Here is a 21,202-nt window from a genome sequence, read left to right on the forward strand (position 1 = left end):
GCTGCACGGTTCCCTACAGAGCGGGCTAAGGTGGGCTTTATTGTGTCACTCTTGTCTGGCCGGGCATTACAGTGGGCTACACCATTGTGGGAATGTGATGATCCGGTGGTTCAGGGTGCTGCCCAGTTCCTCGCGGCCCTGAAGCAGGTCTTTTTAGGACCACGGATCACGCACGACACCTCTTTACAATTACTCTCCCTAACACAGGGGTCACTCTCGGTCAGCCATTATGCCGTCCGGTTCCGGACATTGGCTTCCGAATTAGAGTGGCCGGACAAAGCCTTAGTCCCGGTGTTTTGCAGAGGGTTGGCTGAGCACGTTAAAGACGCTCTAGCTACCAGAGAGGTTCCCGCAAGTCTGGAGGATTTGATTGCCGTTTCCACCCGCATTGACCTCCGGTTTACGGAGCGCGGGCTGGAACGGGCACAATCCAGACGTAGGGTTAACTTGGCTCCCACATTCACCGAACCACTAATATACCCCACACAGGAGCTTTCACCCTCCGAATCTATGGAGGTGTCTCGCACCGGCTCAAAGTCACGACTGATGCGAAACTCTGCACGTTGCTATCAGTGCCGACAATTTGGTCACCCGGCTAGCATGTGTCCTCTGCGGGCGAAAAGGCGTCCACGCCCAGTGGCCGTAGGTGGTGGGCAGTCCAATATGAAACCCTTCTCACCCAAATCGGTATTCCGGGGCATCTTAGACAGTGGGTCCTCCACCTGGGAGGCAGAGGTTACCATGGATTCCGGGGCCGAGGGGAACTTTATGTCTTCTACCTTCGCCAAGAAACACACCATTCCCCTGGTACTCTTACCTCAGCCTCTGACTATCAGGGTGGTTAACGGAGCACCGTTACCATCCCAGGTGACCCATCAGACAGCTCCACTTGGGCTCTCTATCTCACCCTCTCATCGTGAGACTCTGTCCCTGCTCATCTTGCCAGATGGCATCGATCAGGTGCTTCTTGGGGTTCCCTGGCTCCGTTGCCACTCCACTCATATCGAGTGGGCGACAGGGAAGATAATGGCCTGGAGCAAAGACTGTGAGGGAAGGTGTTTGAGGGGCAGCCTTCAGGTGGCTTCCACTGAAGTGCCTGCGGATCTCTCCGCGCTACCGAAACTCTACCACCAGTACGCGGACGTCTTCTCTAAAAAATCTGCGGAGACGCTCCCACTGCACCGTCCATACGATTGCCCGATAGATTTCATGCCAGGCACAGAACCTCCTAGAGGCTGTGTGTATCCATTATCTCTCCCTGAGACAGAAGCTATGTCACAATATATCCGGGAGAACCTGGCGAGAGGTTTTATCAGGAAGTCGGTGTCGCCGGCTGGTGCAGGGTTCTTCTTTGTTCAGAAGAAGAGCGGAGAGTTACGTCCCTGCATTGACTACAGAGGTCTCAATGACATAGCAAAAAAAAATAAATACCCTCTTCCGCTGATCTCTGAACTGTTTGACAGGTTGCGAGGGGCCCGGATCTTTACCAAACTAGATCTGCTGGGAGCATACAACCTGATTCGCATTCGCGAGGGAGAGGAGTGGAAGACAGCCTTTAATACCAGGGATGGCCACTATGAATATCTGGTCATGCCCTTCGGCCTGTGTAATGCGCCTGCTGTCTTCCAAGACTTCGTCAACGACGTCTTCCGCGACATGCTCTCGACCTCGGTGGTAGTCTATCTGGATGACATCCTCATCTTCTTGCCAGATTTGACTACCCACTGGAGAGATGTCTGCAGAGTCTTCTACCGTCTATGGGCGAATTCTCTGTTCGCCAAGCTGGATAAGTGCCAGTTTGAGCAGGAGTCCTTGCCGTTCCTGGGCTACATCATCTCGGCCAAGGGATTGGCTATGGATCCAGTCAAACTGCAAGCGGTAATGGACTGGCAAGAACCTCATTCACTCAAAGCGGTGTAGCGCTTTCTTGGGTTCGTGAACTATTACCGCCAGTTTATACCACACTTTTCCACCCTGGTAGCTCCTTTGGTTGCTCTCACCAAAAAAGGAGCTAACCCCAACGCTTGGTCTGAACAGGTCTCCAAGGCCTTCTCGGTTATAAAGTCTCATTTTGCTGGCGCTCCCATCCTACATAGTCCCAATGTGAACAAGCCATTTATACTAGAGGTAGATGCCTCTTCTGTCGTTGCAGGAGCAGTTCTTTTCCCAAAGGACGCTCAAGGTCGGAAGCATCCCTGCTTCTTCTTCTCAAAGACCTTCTCACCGGCAGAGAAGAATTACTCCATCGGTGACAGGGAGCTGCTAGCCATGAAGTTGGCCTTTTCAGAGTGGAGACATCTCCTGGAGGAGGCTCGGTTTCCCTTCCAGGTATATACGGACCATAAAAATCTGGTCTATTTACAGACAGCCCAGCGCCTGAACTCCCATCAGGCTAGGTGGTCGCTCTTGTTTTCTCGCTTCCGCTTCACCCTGCACTACCTTTCTGGAGAGAACAACGTCCGTGCGGATGCTCTCTCACACTCGGTGGTCTCAGCGGAAGAAGGAGAGGCTAAGCCTTGCTTAATTCTCCCACCGGAGAGTTTTACGACCGTGGCTCCAGTCGCTCTCGAGTCAGTGCCACCAGGCAAGACCTTGGTGCCTCCTCAGCTATGGCAGGAGGTCCTCGCCTGGGCACATGCCTCCAGGGTGGGTGGTCATTTTGGCAAAAAAAGGACCACCGAACTTCTGGCAAGGTCATATTGGTGGCCACATATGGCTCGAGATGTCAAGGAATACGTGCAAGCATGCGTCTCGTGTGCTCGAAACAGACCATCTAGACAGAGGCCGGCGGGGCTGTTGTATCCCCTGCCAGTGGTGGATAGACCATGGGAGATGGTTGGCATGGATTTCATAGTTGGCCTGCCCAAGTCTGGTGGCAGTACGGTCATCTGGGTGGTCACAGACCATTTTTCCAAAATGGTGCATCTGGTGCCACTCGCACGCCTGCCTTCCGCTCGAGGTCTGGCCACTTTGTTTATTAAGCACGTATTCCATTTGCATGGCATGCCGGACAAAATCGTGAGTGACCAAGGTCCCCAGTTTGCGTCTCAGTTTTGGAGGGAGCTCTGCAGCCTACTCTGCATCGAGCTAAATCTGTCCTCCGCCTACCATCCCGAGACGAATGGCTTGGTCGAGAGAGCCAATCAGACCTTGGTCACCTATCTACGGCATTTTGTCTCTGCCAGGCAGGATAACTGGGCATCCTTGCTACTTTGGGCTGAATTTGCCCTAAACAATGCGGTGGCTGATTCCACTGGACAAACGCCCTTCCTCTTAAACTACGGCCAACATCCATGCGTCCCTGTCCCGATGCCAGTGTCCTCCACTGACTCCAGGGTGGCAGACTGGGCAGTGGAGGCCCAGGACATCTGGGATCAGACTCAGGATGCTATCTGTGCCTCTAAGGAGAGGATGAGGGCGTCCGCCGACACGCATCGGCGACCCGCTCCAAGCTTCTCCCCTGGCGACATGGTGTGGCTCTCCACCCGAAACATCAAACTACGGGTCGAGTCCCCTAAGTTAACGCCGCGATATATTGGACCATTCAAGGTCCTTGAGTGAATTAGCTCGGTAGTTTACCGCCTGGCTCTTCCTCCACATTTAGCCATTTCGGACGTGTTTCATGTGTCCGTCCTCAAACCAGTTCACATGGCCCGGTTTTCTGAGTCATCAGCCGGGTCGTCAGACTTATCGTCTGACGAGTTTGAGGTTAATGCCATCGTAGCGTGCAGGTTTGTCCGTGGCAAAAAATTTTATTTAGTGGATTGGAAGGGTCATGGGTCCAAGGCTCAAACCTGGGAGCCGGTGGAAAACATCCACGCACCGCTCCTGAGCGCAGTGTGGAGGGGGGGGTAATGTTAGGCATCGGATTCATGACACTGCACGGCAGGAATCCAGAGCCAGACATCCTGCGGTCTCCCATTCTCCTCCGACCGCTCCGGGTGCTGCTCAGCAATCACAGTGAGCCAGGCGTGCTGCTCAAACTCGCTCTGACAGTCTGGATGTTGCTGCCACCTCTGGTGCAGCAATGGTAGCGCAACCTGCTCTGCAGAGAACCGCTCAAGAGGCTAAGTCCTCATGCCGTGCTACTGGGCATGCCTGCAAGGTGACCTCTCACTGGAGAGCAGGGGTCACATGCCGTTCTCTACCTGATCTCTTATTTAAATTTGTCTCTTGTACTGTTTTCATATGGAATATTTGCTACATGTACATATATGATTGTATTGATGATGCTTGATGTAATAAATTTATACCTTTTTCATTATTATCTGGACCGTGTTGCTCCAAATTTTCCTTTTTTCTGATTTTATTTGGAGGCAGACTGTTGGGGCTATGATATGACCATGTTTAGGTTGTAGCTGCCATCTTCTCATTCCTGAGCATGACCTAATATGAAGGCTGCAGCCAATCAAGACCACTGATTGGCAACCCATGACACCCCACAGACCGATGCTGATGTCAGAAGACCGTCAGGGGACATAACAGAGTACGATGGAGGTCCAGGCTATGAATATGCTTTTTTGTTCCATTGCACAAACCAGGGCATAATATGATTACATTTAGCTTTGTAAAGTCATCTATAATGAGTTGGTTAACTGTACAGGGCCCAAAAGGTGCACAACCCTTATAAAATGGTGGTTTAGGCCAGAAGTCCTGCAACAAGCATCAATTTTGTGCTTGGACTGTAGTGCAGCTGGCAATAAAAGAGACAATACTGCTCTTTTTATTCAGTACACCTGCTTGTTCACTTTGTAGTATTCTGTTCTTCCCTCTTCGCTATCACTCATAACCTATAGTTCATCTTTGAATTACAAGGGAAATTGACCAGCTTTTGATATATCTTCCATCCATTCAGAGCCATAAATAATACAGTATAAATTGAAAGAAGAAAAGCTTTTAAAACTATTCTATTGCAGAAATATTTCTCCTCCTAGGGCAAGTATTCAAGCATGACCACCGCAAGGAGTGAAAATCCATACTTCCCTTCGCTTGTTTAGTGCACTGCATAGTAGGACAATGTACACTGGCTGAACAGACACATATTGTAAAGACGGTCTGAAAGGACGACATGAAATTCGCTGCAGGAAAGAAGAATACATTCTAACAAAGCAACACTCTCTGATCTCCTCAGGATAAGATTATATTCTTTTCAAAGCTTTAGAGGTCACAATCGTGTTCTGTGTGGAAAACTTAACTAAATGCATGCTTCTATCCAATGTATATATGGTACATCATATACCAATCACTGGTGGCTTTACATAATGCCTGGACGTATCCTTCTATAACAACAGAGAAGAAAAGACACAAGAATGTGTGCTGGACTCTAGACTGAGACCAATTTATAGGAAGCCCTTCATGTAAGAGCAAGAATCAAATGGGATTTTAATTTGATCCCATGCCTACACATTATGGTGCAATAGCCTATAAAATAATTAACACTTATACCATAATAGACAGTAATTATTTTAGATATCTGATTTTTCTAAGGTAACTCCGAACTCCTCACAGAATTGAGTTTCTTTACTATTTGCTGACAAAATCCATCTCTCATGCAGGAAATATCTGTAACTGTGCCATAACTGGGTTGGTGTGTCATGGAAGGAAAACCAACGGGCAATAATACAATGATATAACATCTATATTTTTTATCAGATCCTTCATACATTAATTTATATAGTACTTAAACTGAAAAATAAACTTATAGGGAACCTGTCATGTCCGAAAATGCTATGGACCTGCTGATAAAGGGTTAATCTTCAAATGTTTTTTGCGTTTTGAAGGTGATTAGCCACAGTATAGAAAGTGCGGCACCCATGAGAAAATGAACTTTATTACTCCTGAAAGCCCTTAGCATTCAGTATGCAGGTGTGCCTGGAACAATTACAGTCACCGCTTACAGCACTGAGAGCAGCAGCTTTAAGCATGCCCTGTCACTGCAGGGTAATAGCGCTATCATACTGACAGGTTCCCTTTAATGAGCAAATATATATTGTTCCCCATTGTTGCCAAGAGGTGTTCAAGCTTGTCCATTGGTGGCGTGTTTAGGCTAAAGTCTGCTTCACTTCTAATGTAAATACTGTATTCATACTGTAGATATACTGTATATACACAGTGGCATGTAAAGGTTTGGGTACCCCAAGTCAAACTTACTGTTAACGTGAACAGCTAAGCAAGTTGAAGATAAAATGATCTCTAAAAGATCTAAGGTTAAAGATGACACATTTCCTTTGTATTTTAGGCAAAAAAATATTTATACTGCCATCTTTTAAATTTTACAAATTACAAAAAGGAAAGTATCCCCTCTTGTAACTATCACACCATGTAAATGCTTTTTGCAATCAGTCAAAAGTCTTTCAGTTCTTGCTTGAGGGATCTTCATCCATTCCTGGGTCTTGCATGCACTGCTATTTTGAAGTCTTGTCACAGATTTTAAATGAGGTTCAACACAGGGGACTGTGAATGCCATTGTAAAACCTTCAGCTTGTGCTTTTTGAGACAGTCTATTGTGGATTTTGATGTGTGTTTAAGATCATTCATTATCCATTTGTAGAAGCCATGCTCTTATCATGTTCAACTTTTTTACAGAAGGTATCATGTTTGCATCAAGAATTTGTTGAAATTTAATTTAATCCATTCTTCCCTCTATTTGTGAAATGTTACCATGCTATTGTCTAAAACACAACCGCACATCAAGATCGATCCACTCCCATTTTTAATGGTTGGCAAGATGTTCTTTTCCTGAAATTCTGTGCACTTTTCTCCACTCATAACCTTGATCATTGTGGCAAAAGAGTTCTATTATAACCTCATTGGTCCACAAGGCATGTTTCCAAAATGCATCAGGCTTGTTTAGATGTTCTTATGCATACTTCAGGCACTGAATTTTTTGGTGAGGATGCAGGAGAGGTTTTTTTTCTGATGACTCTTCCATGAAGGCCATTTTTGTGCAGGTGTCTCTGAACAGTAGAACAAAGTACCACCACTCCAGAGTCTGCTAAATCTTTCAGAAGGTCTTTTGCAGCCAAACAGGGGTTCCGATTAGCCTCTCTAGAAATCTTAAGAACAGTTCTCACTGAAATTTTGCTGGGACTTCCAGACCTTAACTTAACCTCCACTGTTCCTGTTAACTGAGGAAAGGGCAACTTGGAAACGTTTTGCTATCTTCTTACAGTCTTCTCCTGCTTTGTGGGCCTCCACCATTTTCATTTTCAGAGTGCTAGGCAGCTGCTTAAAAGAACCCATAGAAGAGACTGGGTTTTTATAAAGGGAATTCCTAATGAGAAAGTGCCTAGGAGACAGCTTCAAATGTAAATCATCCGAAAAAGGGCAAATGGAAGCCAAGTCTTAAAAAATCTCAAATTTTTAATATGGTATTATTTAAAAAAAAATTTCATTAAATATGAAAATTAATTAATACAAAAAACATGAGGACACTGCAACAAGAAAAAGTACTGCTGCACCATGACGGTAAATAGCATAAATGACTGAAGAAAATAAAAATCCCAATTGATGTGAATTGATATTTACATATACAGATAAAATATGCCCAAAAAATACTGTGCAAAAAGCAGAGGTTATTTCCACATGTATATCAAAACATCCTGTGATTTAAATAAAGATACCATGACAGTATTCAACAGTATTCATTGTGTGAGCTTTAAAATATCAAGGCGTAAAAAAGGTGCAGAGTGCAAGGATATGTAAACAGTAAGTAAATAAAGTCAATAATGCTTGCTAGTGCAATGTATAGGGATAATTACCCCCGGGATGCATGCTGAGACATCAGAGTAGACAAAGAAGGTAAGAGGCTAAAGTGCCTTATATAATATAATAATAACATAATAAAAATTTGAGATTTTTTAAGACTTGGCTTCCATTTGCCCTTTTTTCGGATGGGTTTTTATAAAGCTGGGAAATTTGAATCACCTGGCCTTTACTAACGATGATAACCATAACAGACTACTTAAGGTATGAAGCCTTGATCAAAGTTATCTGAGCACACAAATTTCCAAGGCTGCCTAAACTTTTCTATAGGCCTATTCTCCTTTTTGTAATTTTTAAAATTAAAAAAATGACAATACATGTTTTTTACTTTTGACTAAAATACAAAGAAAATGTGTCTTCTTCAACTCTAGGCTTTTTAGAGATCATTTAATCTTCAAGTTGTTTAGCTGTTTACAATAACAGTAATTTTGACTAGATACCACTGCAGAATTTTTGCTTTCTTGGCCTTTTTTCAGAGAATATGAATGATAAGTATGTGAACTTTTGATCAGGGTCATTTGACTTTCTTCTGGCGACTTGACCATGCAGCCCATTTTGCTTCAAGTGCTTTCATATTGTGCATCTTGAAACAGCCACACCACTAGTTTTTAGAGAGTCCAATATTTCAGCTGATGTTATTTGTGGGCTTTTCTTTGCATCTCAAACAATTTTTCTGGCATTTGTCACAGGTCACAGATGAGGATGTTACCTTTAGTAGCCATTCAAACCCATTTGTGTCAACTTCTGTGCATGTTATCTGGAAAAAAACATTTAAACCCAGCCTGCTTCCTTAACATCATGCCCCCTGATGAAGGTGTTCTGAAACGCGAGTTGGGGAAGGCACGTGGACCATCTGTTTGCCCGCACTTGCTTATCTATCAGGTGATGTTGTTTGCCAGAAATTATTTTGTTTCTATTTACAACATGGAGATCTATCTTACACTATTTACATGACAAGTTCTAGCTAGCATCTGTTTCAGTTGTCTATTTATGTTATATGGTATGTAACCTAATGTACCTATTTATCTCCTGATATTATGTTGCATTTATCTAAGGACTATACCATATGATCATTGTATATTCTGGGCATCTATGGTCTGCTGTGCCCTTATCTTCTTTTGGCTGATTATCGGCTTTTTTTAGCATGTAATACTATTTCTTGCCCTTCCATTAATAAAGCAATTTTAAATAATAGACCTATGGTTGTCGTTTTGGATTTTTTCCTCCTCCATATGTTATCAGGGGAAAATCACCAGGGTATGCAAACTTTTGCTCAGGGTCATTTGGATGTTTTTGGCTATCAACCACTAACCATGAGTGGAGTAAAAGTTTTGGTGTTATCATTCAAATTTTCTGAAAAAAGGCCAAGAAAGCAAAAATTCTGCTGGGGAATGTAAACTTTTGAGCACAACTGTATTGCAGACATTTGGTAAATTCAAAAAAGTTCATTTTTTTCTCGTTAATGTACAATCTGCACCCCATCTTGACTGAAAAAAACCCTGAAATGTAGAAATTTTTGCAAATTTATTAAAAAATAAAAACTGAAAGGTCACATGGTCATAAGTATTCAGACCCTTTTCTCAGACACTCATATTTAAGTCACATGTTGTCCATTTCCTTGTGATCCTCTTGGAGATGGTTCTACTCCTTCATTGGAGTCCAGCTGTGTTAATTAAACTGTTAGGACTTGATTTGTAAAGGCACACACCTGTCTATATAAGACCTCACAGCTCACAGTGCATGTCAGACCAAATAAGAATCATGAGGTCACAGGAACTGGCCAAGGAGCTCAGAGACAGAATTGTGGCAAGGCACAGATCTGGCCAAGGTTATAAAAGAATTTCTGCAGTACTCAATATTCCTAAGAGCACAGTGGCCTCCATAATCCTTAAATGGAAGAAGTTTGGGACCACCAGAAGTCTTCCTAGACCTGGCAGTCCAACCAAACTGAGCAATCGTGGGAGAAGAACCTTGGTGAGTGAGGTAAAGAAGAAACCCAAGATCACTGTGGCTGAGCTCCACAGATGCAGTAGGGAGATGGGAAAAAGTTCCACATAGTCAACTATCACTGCAGCCCTCCTCCAGTCAGGCCTTTATGGCAGAGTGGCCCGATGGAAGCCTCTCCTCAGTGCAAGACATATGAAAGTCTTGCACTGAGGAGAAAGGACTCCCAGAATATCTCTATACTAGATGGAGGCCTGATGCTCTCGCATCTGGAGGGCGGTAATATCACGACGGGGGCAGGCTTTGCAGCGTTGAGAATCTCTCCCCCATGTGCTCACCACCTATCCACTCTCTCTTTCCCCATGTGCTGACTTCTCCCATCTGTGCTCTCTTCTTTGACCTGTCTATAGCACAGCTCCTGGGCAGGGGAGGAAGCAAAAGACAATACTGACATTATAGCAGGAGATCGCAGAGGATACATTTTGTGAGATAAAATATTGTTTAAAAACAGTCAGTGAAATATTTTACCTCACAAAATGAATCCTCTGTGATCCCCTGCTGTAATGTCAGTATTGTCTTTTGCTTCCTCTCCTGCCCAGGAGCTGTGGTATGATCTGTACACGGTCAGACACAGACAATTTTTAAAATGAACTTTCGTTCGTGGGAAAACCCCTTTAGTGTGATCGGCTTCCTCTGCCTCTAGACAGCTCACGCATCTGCTGCCGGGATCAGCCGAATGATTCACTGCGTGTAATTCGCGCAGGCGCAGTAAATCAGACTGCCACCATCTTTGTGCAGATAGCGGCAGCCACATTAAAACTATGTATGCGCTCCTCCTGTACAAAGATGGCGGCGGTCAGTGAATCATTCAGCTGATCCCGGCGGCGGCATGTTTGCAATGGTGTTCCGCTGTTGGTACCGTGAAAGAGGCTGTGTGATGCGTACGGCTTATAGAGTGTGTGTGGTGGTACCACGCAATAGGTTGGCACCAGCAGCAGTTTCCATATTGAGACACCCATCACTTGGGTGTCCCAGTATGGCGGTCGGTGAACTTCCTCCGCTTGGAATTCTGGGATAAGGTGACATCTGGACAGAACAGGAAATGAAAAAATTACAAGGCAATTATATAGATATAAAAATGAATGTATGTATGTGTGTATCACCAACCAATCATGAAGCATCTTTCACTTCACCAGAGCTGTTCAAAAGAAGCTCAGCTCTGATTGGTTGCTATGATCAACAGTTTTCCTTGCAACCAATCACTAAGCTTCTCTCATTTCACCAGAGCTGGTTAAAAGTAGCTGAGCTGTGATTGGTTGCTATGAGCAAGTTTTCCCACTTGACAACACCTCAGCAGACACTGACATGGTGAAAGAAATATAGCATCCCCAGGAACATAAGCTCCCAGCCATCGTCTGCCCCCCCAGAAAGGAGCACAGAGCACATGACAGAAATGAATCCCCCCCTCGCACATGATATCATTAAGTGACACACATGAATGGAGGAAAGTGCACATATTAAATATCATGTGGATTTAATATTTTCTCACAGACACTTTTATGCATTATTGATGTTACTGTGATCTGATGCTGCGAGTTTTTTTTAAGGTGCTACTATCCCCATAATTCACCTGAATATACCCATATAACACGTAATGTTTTTCCCATAACAACCCATTAAATATGATACTATACTGCATACAGATGCTGTACATCCATGAGCAACTCAGCTGGACAAATTACAAGTTGACGGTGCATGAAAATGTGTGTGAAGGTTTCTCTACTGTATTAATGTATAAGGTTTGTGCCTGTCCATTGGTGAAAAGCATGACTGTGATATTTATGATGGCAGATAAGTGAGAATATCAGCCTGATCAGTAGAAAACCTGGGATCTTAGTGAACCAAGTTTCTGTGCAATTTCACTATTCTACTTTTACTGGCTTTGACGGGATGATGTGGGATATTAGGAGTAGTAGTCCGGTAGCTCAGGCTGATGGGATGATGTGGGATATTATAGTGAGTGTGGCAATACTGAGTGGGTGGGGCTCTACACTCAGCTTTATATATTGTGGTGTAGTGACCACTGTGTCCGCTAGGGGGCATTGTGTGGATGTTCCAAGAGAGAGGATGAGTGGCAGAATCCTGAAGGACCGTTATGTATCTCAAGGAGGGTGGCCTTGAGATGGAGACTGATGTGTGTGTTAATCAGCAGTGATATTGCTGAAGTGCTGTGTCAATGTGTCAGGGAGAAGTGTCCAGGTAGCTGGGGAGATGGGCCCGACCAGTTACCTACAAACCCACCCAGGGGGTGTGTTTAAGGACGCTAGTGCAAAGTGTGTGTGAATGGTTCAAGGACCTGCGATGAGGTCATAGCCATGTGACCAGGTGGGAGTGGCTACAGACTACATAAGGTGGCCAGGGTAGGTCACATGTGGTGAATGCAGGGACCTGGTTGGTCCGTTGTGAAAGGTCCCGCTGGGAGATGAGTCTCGTGGCTAACAGCATGTGGAGTGGCTGTGTGTAATGGCTGCACGTGCCTGATGATTCCCTGGAGGGAATGGATGTCTGAAGCATGGAGAAACAGCCATGAGGAAACCTGGACGTGGGTGAGATAACTATGAGGCTGAAGAGCCTGTGTATGCCAACCTGTGTGACCACAGGGAGGACAGAGAGAAGCTCTGTGAAGGACGCTATGCTGATATGAACTTTATGTTGCTTGCTTTGGGTTATGCTGCATAAATAAACCGCATGGACTGTAATGGTTTTATGGAAAACCCGTGCCGGATCTGGTTTTGTGGCGGCTAAGCGAGAATCCCCTATGTGAATGACAGCGCTACCTTACAATATATAATCATTATAATTTGTTATAACTAACCGTAGTTAGTTACTATGCCTGGGCAGCGCCGGGCTCTTCAGCTAGTGAGAAATAATCTCTGGTCTGATGAGATGAAGGTAGAACTTTTTTGTGATAATTCTAAGCGGTATGTGTGGAGAAAACCAGGCACTGCTCATCTCCTGCCCAATACAATTCCAAAAGTGAAACATGATGATGGCAACATCATGCTATGGGGTTGTTTATCAGCTGTAGGGACCGGACAACTGGTTGCAATTGAAGGTACATAGATATTCTGGATAAAAACCTCTTCCAGAGTGCTTTGGACCTCAGACTTGGCCGAAGGTTCACCTTCCAACAAGGCAATGACCCTAAGTACACAGCTAAAATAACAAAGGAGTGGCTTCAGAACAACTCTGTGACCATTCTTGACTGGCCCAGCCACAGCCCTGACCTAAACCTAATTGAGCATCTCTGGAGAGACCTGAAAATGGCTGTTCACCAACATTCACCATCCAACCTGACAGAACTGGAGAGGATCTGTAAGGAAGAATGGTAGAGGATCCCCAAATCCAGGTGTGAAAAACTTGTTGCATCATTCCCAAGAAGATTCATGGCTGTACTAGCGCAAAAGGGTGCTTCTACTCAATACTGAGCAAAGAGTCTGAATACTTATGACCATGTGATATTTTAGTTTTTCTTTTTTAATTAATTTGCAAAAAAATCTACATTTCTGTTTTTTTAGTCAAGATGTCAAGATGGGGTGCAGATTGTACATTAATGAGAAAAAAATTAACTTTGTTTTTTAATTTACCAAATGGCTGCAATGAAACAAAGTATGAAAAATTTAAAAGGGTCTGAATACTTTCTGTACCCACTGTGTATATATATATATATATATATATATATATATATACAGTGTATATATATATACAGTATATATTATACAAAATCCTAATGTAAAATATTGTGGAGACCACAATATATAATGCTGAAATCTGGAAACAAACTGCGGGGATCACAACCATGTTTTATTAGTCTTAGTCCTAATTAAATACTAGATATTTTTAATATTGCAATGGTACTCGTGTTTATATCTCTTTTTTTATTAAATTGAGTATCAAAGGGCAAGAAAAAGAGCAATAAAACAAAAAAATATTTCCTTGTAAACAAAAGGAAAAAATATATATGGCAGATCTAGAAATGAGTCAGTGCACTGTTATGCTTCTTTAGACTTATAGTCCGGTTGTAAACTACAACATGCATCTTATTACTAGAGAATGAGATACATGGTCTAGCAGTTCTTTTCTGGGTGTAGGCTTCTGTCCATAGGAATCCAAGTTATTGGAATGAAACAACTGCTGGAAATAATTCAGCTTAATAGTGTTGGAAACATTATGCACTTTTGTAGGCAGCACTATGTACCAGGAACTAAGTTTATCAAACAGCAGGATGACTTTGCCCAGTGGCAAACTATTCTCAATCTATACAGCTCTCCATAAAGCGTAAGGGTCCCATTTCACTCATCACTATCATTCTCATTAAGAGAACATTGTAGATCCCCTGCCATGTTAATAACAGCAGCACACTCTTGATGGAGTTAAGTGGTGTAAACTACCTGCTCAATGGACCTTGTCATCTACCCACCTTACATTAAATACCTCCTGCTGGTAATGTGGTTTACATGGCTAATAAACAAGCCCCGCTTCATGAGTTCTTTCTGATAAAAATCATTCATTTCAGCCACTGAATAACAGAGTGTAAATTATGATTATGTTAATATGCTTTTTATGCGCTAGTAGTCAACATAAAACAAAAGATGAATGTTAATATAGTTTGCTTAAGAAAAATATTTTATTAAACTACATATCAAGAGATTGTAGAAAGTAAGAGAGTATCTGTCAGCAGGTTTATGATGTCGCACCTATAAATTGAAGATGTGCAGGGGACTTTGACAGGTAGGTGTCATGACTCTCAGAGGCCACAGGTTCAAAAACGTTTCCTTGGACAGACTTGTCATAAGCCACTCTGGCAGATTCCTGAGGTACCCCAACTTTCCCCCTTTAACACCGGAAAAGGAATCTGGTACAGTGAATTGCTTCTATGCTTCTATGGAAGGGCTGCTGTCCAAACAAGTGAACCAGAAGCAGGCAGGGTGGCAAAGCAGGGTGAGAGCCAATAGGACACATCAGGAATTCAATCTTAAAGCAATAGGATAGTCAAAATTAACGTGAAAATCAGTAAAAAAAAGAAATCAGAAAACCAGTAAAAGCAAGGATTAAGGCACAAATCAGGTAGCAAATTAACTGGCACAGGAAGTCAGAGACCTAGTGGTGTAAATAGCAGGCAGACCCGCTCAAGGCTCTCAGAAAGGACTAATCCAAAAACCAGACCTTTAACCTCACAGCTCCCTCATTTAGCGGCATAAAAAGTCCCAGGAATTAAACAGGAACAACGCTGCCATGCATTGCCCAGAACAAAGATGCAGCACCGCTTAGCAGTTGAAGCTGAAATAAAAGGGAGAGGAACTGGCACAGATGTTACAGTATCCTCCCTCCTACAAGGGGTCTTCAGACACGACCAGGAAAGACTGATTTCTGATAACATGGTCAGGATTGATGTTGTTATTAGCTGACCCCCATGATCTTTCCTATGGTCCATAGAATTTCCAATGAACAAGGTACTGCAAGGATCGTCTTTATCCTATAATACAGGATTTTTTTTTCTACTTCATACTTAAGAATGCCTCCAACAAGCACATGTGGAGGGGGGTTATCAACAGGGTGCAGGATTTGTGAAAAACATTGGAAGTCCGGAATGAGAGGAAAAGTTTCAAGCAAAAAGCTACTGGATTGATCACATCAATTATCTCATGAGGGCCAAAGAATTTGACTAAGGGTGCTGTGACACCTGAAACGCATTGATAACGCAACTTTTTGTCCATACTATGCTGAATTCTATCCTCTATTTTTGCAAATATCTGAGTGAATAAATAATTGTGTTTTCACTTCATCGTTGAGCTGGATTTTCTCTTCATTGGAATTCTATACGTGCTCCGAGCCTCATGATGTCCTGATCTGTGCGCTGGATTGTTTTATATACAAAGAATTTGGACCCAACTTAGTGGAGGGGTCCTTGAAGTTGACATTTCTGGTGGATAACCCCTTGTCCCCATTAGCAAAAGTTCGACACATCTGTGCACTTCTTATTAGAGGTAGAGGTCGGCCTAGATGGTACCTTTCTTAGGTTTTCTTTGACTTCAGACCAGACAAGATTCAACTTGACTATGGATTTACCAGCCTCTGGAGTATCAACGTCAACAGGTTACAAAAGAACCAAAACGTGGATGATACGCACGATTACAGAAGAACGGAGACGTCTTAATGGATTTTTGATATTTAATGGCAAATTTGGCTAACGGCAAGTGCTCCAGCCAGTCAGACTCAAGATCAGAGACATAACAACAAAGAAATTGCTTGAGTGTTTGGTTGGCGCGTTCAGACTAACAATTGGTCTTTCTTAATTCAGAATTTCCTCCAAAATTATGGGAAACTCTATTTTACAGAATTACTTGCAGAAGCACAATGTCTTTTATAAACAACTTACTTAAGGTTTTGGGAGTTAGGCAACCTAGACAAAGGAACAAAATGACACTGTTTGCTAAATCTGTCTATTACTACCCAAATTTCAGTTTTCCCTTCTGAGGGTGGGAGATCATTAATGAAATCCATAGAGAGGTGGGTCCAAGGACTTTTTTGAGTGTGTAAGGACTGAATAAAGGGGCCTTTACACACCGATTTTGTGACGCAGCAGCGATATCGCTAGCGATATTGCTATGTGTGATACTTACCTCCGACCGGCTCCCCCGCTGTCTGTCGCTGATGCGCGAGATCGTGCAGCTCCATTTCTCGTCGGGCGCTTCCTGCTGGGCTTCCTGCTGGCACGACGAGTGACGCGTGGACGCGGGCGGGAGGACGTCAGGATCGCCGCGTCTGAAAGGTAAGTAACGACCGCTGCTGCGTCGCTACATCGCTGTGAGATCTGCCTGTGTGGCAGCTCACTAGCGACCATTTAGCGATGCACCAGCTATTCTGACCGGGTCGTATCGTTGTCGGGATAGCTGGTGCATCGCTAAATGTAAAGGGGCCTTAAGTCCAGTGGGGTGGGTGTGAGGTGTTTTTGTTTGAGAACAATGTTCGCAAGCATTAACATATATATTATCTACAATCTCAAATAATGGATTGACTCAAAAAACTCTACTTATTAGATGAATTGTAATGTTCATCCCAGGTGATCTGCCAGGATAGATTCATGAGACTCCTGGAGTACTCGTGGACAAATCTGGGGATGCACAAATAATTTTTGGGAAGGTGTACTGTCAGGGACTAACTCTTGATTTTTACATATCTCCTTAACAAAATGTAGACAGAGACTTAACCTTAGCTAGAATGGAGACTTGTTCTGAGTCCTTAGTTTGGGATAGTCAGAAACTTCGCGACAGAGCCTTCTTGTTTTTTGTACCAAGACTAAATGTCTATCATGATCCAGGTTTGATCTGACAGTTTTAAATGCACAAGTGAACTTTTTTTCCTTTGGCTGTGTGCCAAAGTGGTGTGATTGCCCCCGATGGCCATTAGAATTATTGCACTGTGGTGTCGTTTGTTCTAAGTTGCCCCGGTGGTGGTGAACGGTAGTGCACTTTAGTTTCTTTGGTTAAGTGCACGTAATTATAAAACAGGTGTGAATGATCTATAAAAGAGTGTCAGGTGTATCAATCACGGTTGGTGATAGGTCTTCAGTTAGTCATTCATAAGTAAGCCTGGGTGAAAGATGGAGCTGAACAAGAGTCCTGGGCAGCCCAGCCAGAGGGGACGAGTGGCAGCTATGGAGTCTGCAAGGAGTGCTGGCATGGATTGGTGGAGTCCAACGATGTGGTCTGCAAGAAGGACTGGCATGGCGTGGTGGAGTCGCAGTTTATGGTGTCAGCAGAAAGTGCTTGCATGGCTTGGTGGAGTGGCGACTATGGTGAGAATTGCACTTGGCATGCTGGACTTGGTTACTGAAAGCTGGACTCAAGCATGCTGGACTTTTTGGCAGAAAAGTTGGACTCAAGCATGCTGGACTTTTTGGCAGGAGCTGGACTCATCTTTGGGACTCTGTTTACTGGGCAGCTGCAACTGGTGGTGGACTCTGCTCCAAGGCTGCACTATGGTGATGGATCCGGTTATAGTGATGGATCCTGTTGGAGGAGAAGATGCACACAGGTGGTGGGCTCTGTTGCTGGGAGCGTAAGCAACAGAGCAAAGCTAAGTTGTGTTCCCCCTGTAATGTCATTTTCCCTTATGTGTGTTTAGTGCAGTGGTGGGATTAGTTTCCTCACCGACCAATTCCCTAGTGAGGGTTTAGGTGCAGGGCGAGTCAGGGTTTTAAGGTACGCATGCGTCGCCCGGTGCGGAACCGGCATAGGGAACGTTAGGAGTGCAGGGACTCTGGCTCAGGGGAGTGCAGGAGGTCTCCACTTCCCCGTTCCCTATTGCAGGGCCCCCATTGTTATTGTTACCCAGGTTTCCCCTTTATTATTTAAATTCGCCTTACTGGAGGCGGGGTTTCCAGACTTTTGTATATATACGTGTAATTTCTAAATTCGCCTGTTGGAGGCGGTGTATCCAGCTGCACGTCTTATTATTTAAATTCGCCCCACTGGAGGCGTTGTATCCAGGGTCACGTGTGTCATATGGGTTCGCCTTGCGGTACTCGCTGCATCCAGACACACGTGACCGTGACATTATCGCCAAACCTTACATTTTTTCTGGTGAGCCTTGGCCATGTGGAGACCTGTGAGCAATTGCCGCTGGGCCTCACTGAGGTGAGTGAGGAGCTGCATGGTGTTGAAGCAGCTGCGGCAGCAATTATCAGGGTCTGGGGCCTTCCCTCTGGCTCAACCAGAAAATCAAAATTGCGGCTTTGGCCATGAAGCCCCCTAGAGTCGCTGCTGGGGAGCGGGACTTGTTCATACAGGTGGACGTAACCAGACAGGTGGGTGGAATTGGTGTCCCCATGGTGCTGTCTGGGCTTCCCCGAGGTGAAGGGGTACATTCCTGTAGTGAGCAGACTGGTGGTATAGTCTGCGGGGCTCACGCCAAATCTTCAATACCACCGAAGAAGCCGCCCCCTCCTGGTCGTGTGGAGGAAGGCAACCAGCGAGTGTATATTCCCTCCATATCCTGGTTCCCTTCTCCTCCAGGTGTGAGCAGCAGGTGCGCTGTGGGGGAGTGGGGGCATATCTCTACCCTCGCCATTAGCCAACCCTGGGAGGCGCAGACCTCATGGCGAAAGGGTTGGAGGGTGGTGTCCTTTGGTGAATAGCGGGGGTGTGAGTGTGGTGACACAGGGGGACGCCTCTGTTGTCGATCCAAGAGTGAGTTCACCGAATAATGACAAAACGAATGCGTGGCAATAAACGTTCAGGTCCGGACCTGTGTGTGAACGAGAATGTATGGGTGGCCACCAAAAAACATCTTGTGGAAGTGTGTTGCAGAGTCTTAACAGCTCTTACCGAACATACACATACTCATACATAAATCATTCCCCAGGTCGACGCTTTGGAGAGGAGTGGTGCCTCCAGAACATACATTGCCAATACCAGCGGTGCGTTTGTCATTAACCTGAAGTGTCAGGTAGTGGTTGGGCTGAACTCTGGATCTAGGCGTCTCCGCTGTAGGTGCCCTGATGAGGAGTGGTCTTGAGGGTCCAGAGGCCCCTCATTAAGGGGAGGGTACTGTCATGATCCAGGTTTGATCTGACAGTTTTAAATGCACAAGTGAACTTTTTTTCCTTTGGCTGTGTGCTAAAGTGGTGTGATTGCCCCCCGGTGGCCATTAGAATTATTGCACTGTGGTGTCGTTTTTTCTAAGTTGCCCCAGTGGTGGTGAACTGTAGTGCACTTTAGTTTCTTTGGTTAAGTGCACGTAATTATAAAACAGGTGTGAATGCTCTATAAAAGAGTGTCAGGTGTATAAATCACGGTTGGTGATAGGTCTTCAGTTAGTCATTCAGGAGCAGGACTCATCTTTGGGACTCTGTTTACTGGGCAGCGGCAACTGGTGGTGGACTCTGCTTCAAGGCTGCACTATGGTGATGGATCCGGTTATGGTGATGGATCCTGTTGAAGGAGAAGATGCACACAGGTGGTGGGCTCTGTTGCTGGGAGCGTAAGCAACAGAACAAAGCTAAGTGGTGTTCCCCCTGTATTGTCATTTTCCCTTATGTGTGTTTAGTGCAGTGGTGGGATTAGTTTCCGCACCGACCAATTCCCTAGTGAGGGTTTAGGTGCAGGGCGAGTCAGGGTTTTAAGGTATGCGTGAGTCGCCCGGTGCAGAACCGGCATAGGGAACGTTAGGAGTGCAGGGTTTCTGGCGCAGGGGAGTGCAGGAGGTGTCCACTTCCCCGTTCCCTATTGCAGGGCCCCCATTGTTATTGTTACCCAGGTTTCCCCTTTATTATTTAAATTCACCTTACTGGAGGCGGGGTTTCCAGACTTTTGTATATATACGTGTAATATCTAAATTCGCCAGTTGGAGGCGGTGTATCCAGCTGCATGTCTTATTATTTAAATTCACCCCACTGGAGGCGCTGTATCCAGGGTCACGTGTGTCATATAGGTTTGCCTTGCGGTACTCGCTGCATCCAGACACACGTGACCGTGACACTGTCACTACCATATCAAACCTAGAGAACAATAGTGCCCATATAGCTTGCCTAGTATTTTATATTTGGATTCAACATACATGTGATTTTTGTGGTCTGTTATAATAGTGATCTTATGTTTGGCACCTTCAGGGAAGTGGCACCATTTCTCGAAAGCAGACTTGATTGCCAACAATTGCTGATATCACAGTTCTTTAAGGCAGAATAAAATTTTCATGAAAAGAAGTCACATGTATGGAGTTGAATGAGAGAGGGTGTACCCTGTAACAGCACTGTTCCCACTCCAATCACAGAGGTATCAACCTCTGCTACAAAAATATGTTCTAGGTCAGGCTGCACCAATACAGGGTCAGATGAGAAACACACTTTTAACTCAATAAAGGCGACGATGGGTTTCCACTTCCAGTTTGTTACATTTGCCCCCCTTCTTGGTCAAGTTAATAAGTTGTTTGACATTCTTGGAAAATGTTTTAAATAAATTTATGGTAGTAATTGGCAAACCCAAGGCCTTCAAAGACTTCGGTTGTACCCACTCTTTAACAACTTGTACTTTAGAGAGGTATATTAGGAAACCTTTTGCAATATATAAGCTAGAAAATTTACTTCTGGAAACAAGAACACACATTTTTCACATTTTGCAAATAAATAAATGTCCCTGAGTCCCTGGACCCACCTAGTGCCAGTAACTTTCTGGCAGAGGTTGTTTTGGGTAGTCATGCATTTGATGTCAATACTCTCCACAGTGACATAAAAGTTCAATGTTTGGTTCTTGGGCCCTTGTTGATGATGGGAGATGGTCATCCCAATCTGCATAGGCTCAGTAGTAAGGGTGATAAGTGTACAAGACTGTGGTGAATGTGCATAGTGAACAGTGCGCTCCTGTCTGAATTCATGCAACCACCTATCAAGACAGGTTGCCAGGGATGTGGCCAAGCCAAAGAAGTGAGGAGATGG

At 44.5% G+C, this 21,202-nt stretch overlaps 1 protein-coding gene across 3 annotated transcripts in view; it reads right to left on the reverse strand.

Moving 5' to 3' along the window:
* The window catches only part of TENM2 (teneurin transmembrane protein 2), a 6,300,157-nt gene that overhangs the window by 2,373,606 nt on the left and 3,905,349 nt on the right, over positions 1–21,202 (reverse strand). The gene's annotated exons all lie outside the window — the stretch shown is intronic.

This window comes from Dendrobates tinctorius, unplaced genomic scaffold (genome assembly GCF_039654945.1).
Source record: "Dendrobates tinctorius isolate UK_male_01 unplaced genomic scaffold, ASM3965494v1 ptg000108l, whole genome shotgun sequence".
Lineage (NCBI taxonomy): Eukaryota > Metazoa > Chordata > Amphibia > Anura > Dendrobatidae > Dendrobates > Dendrobates tinctorius.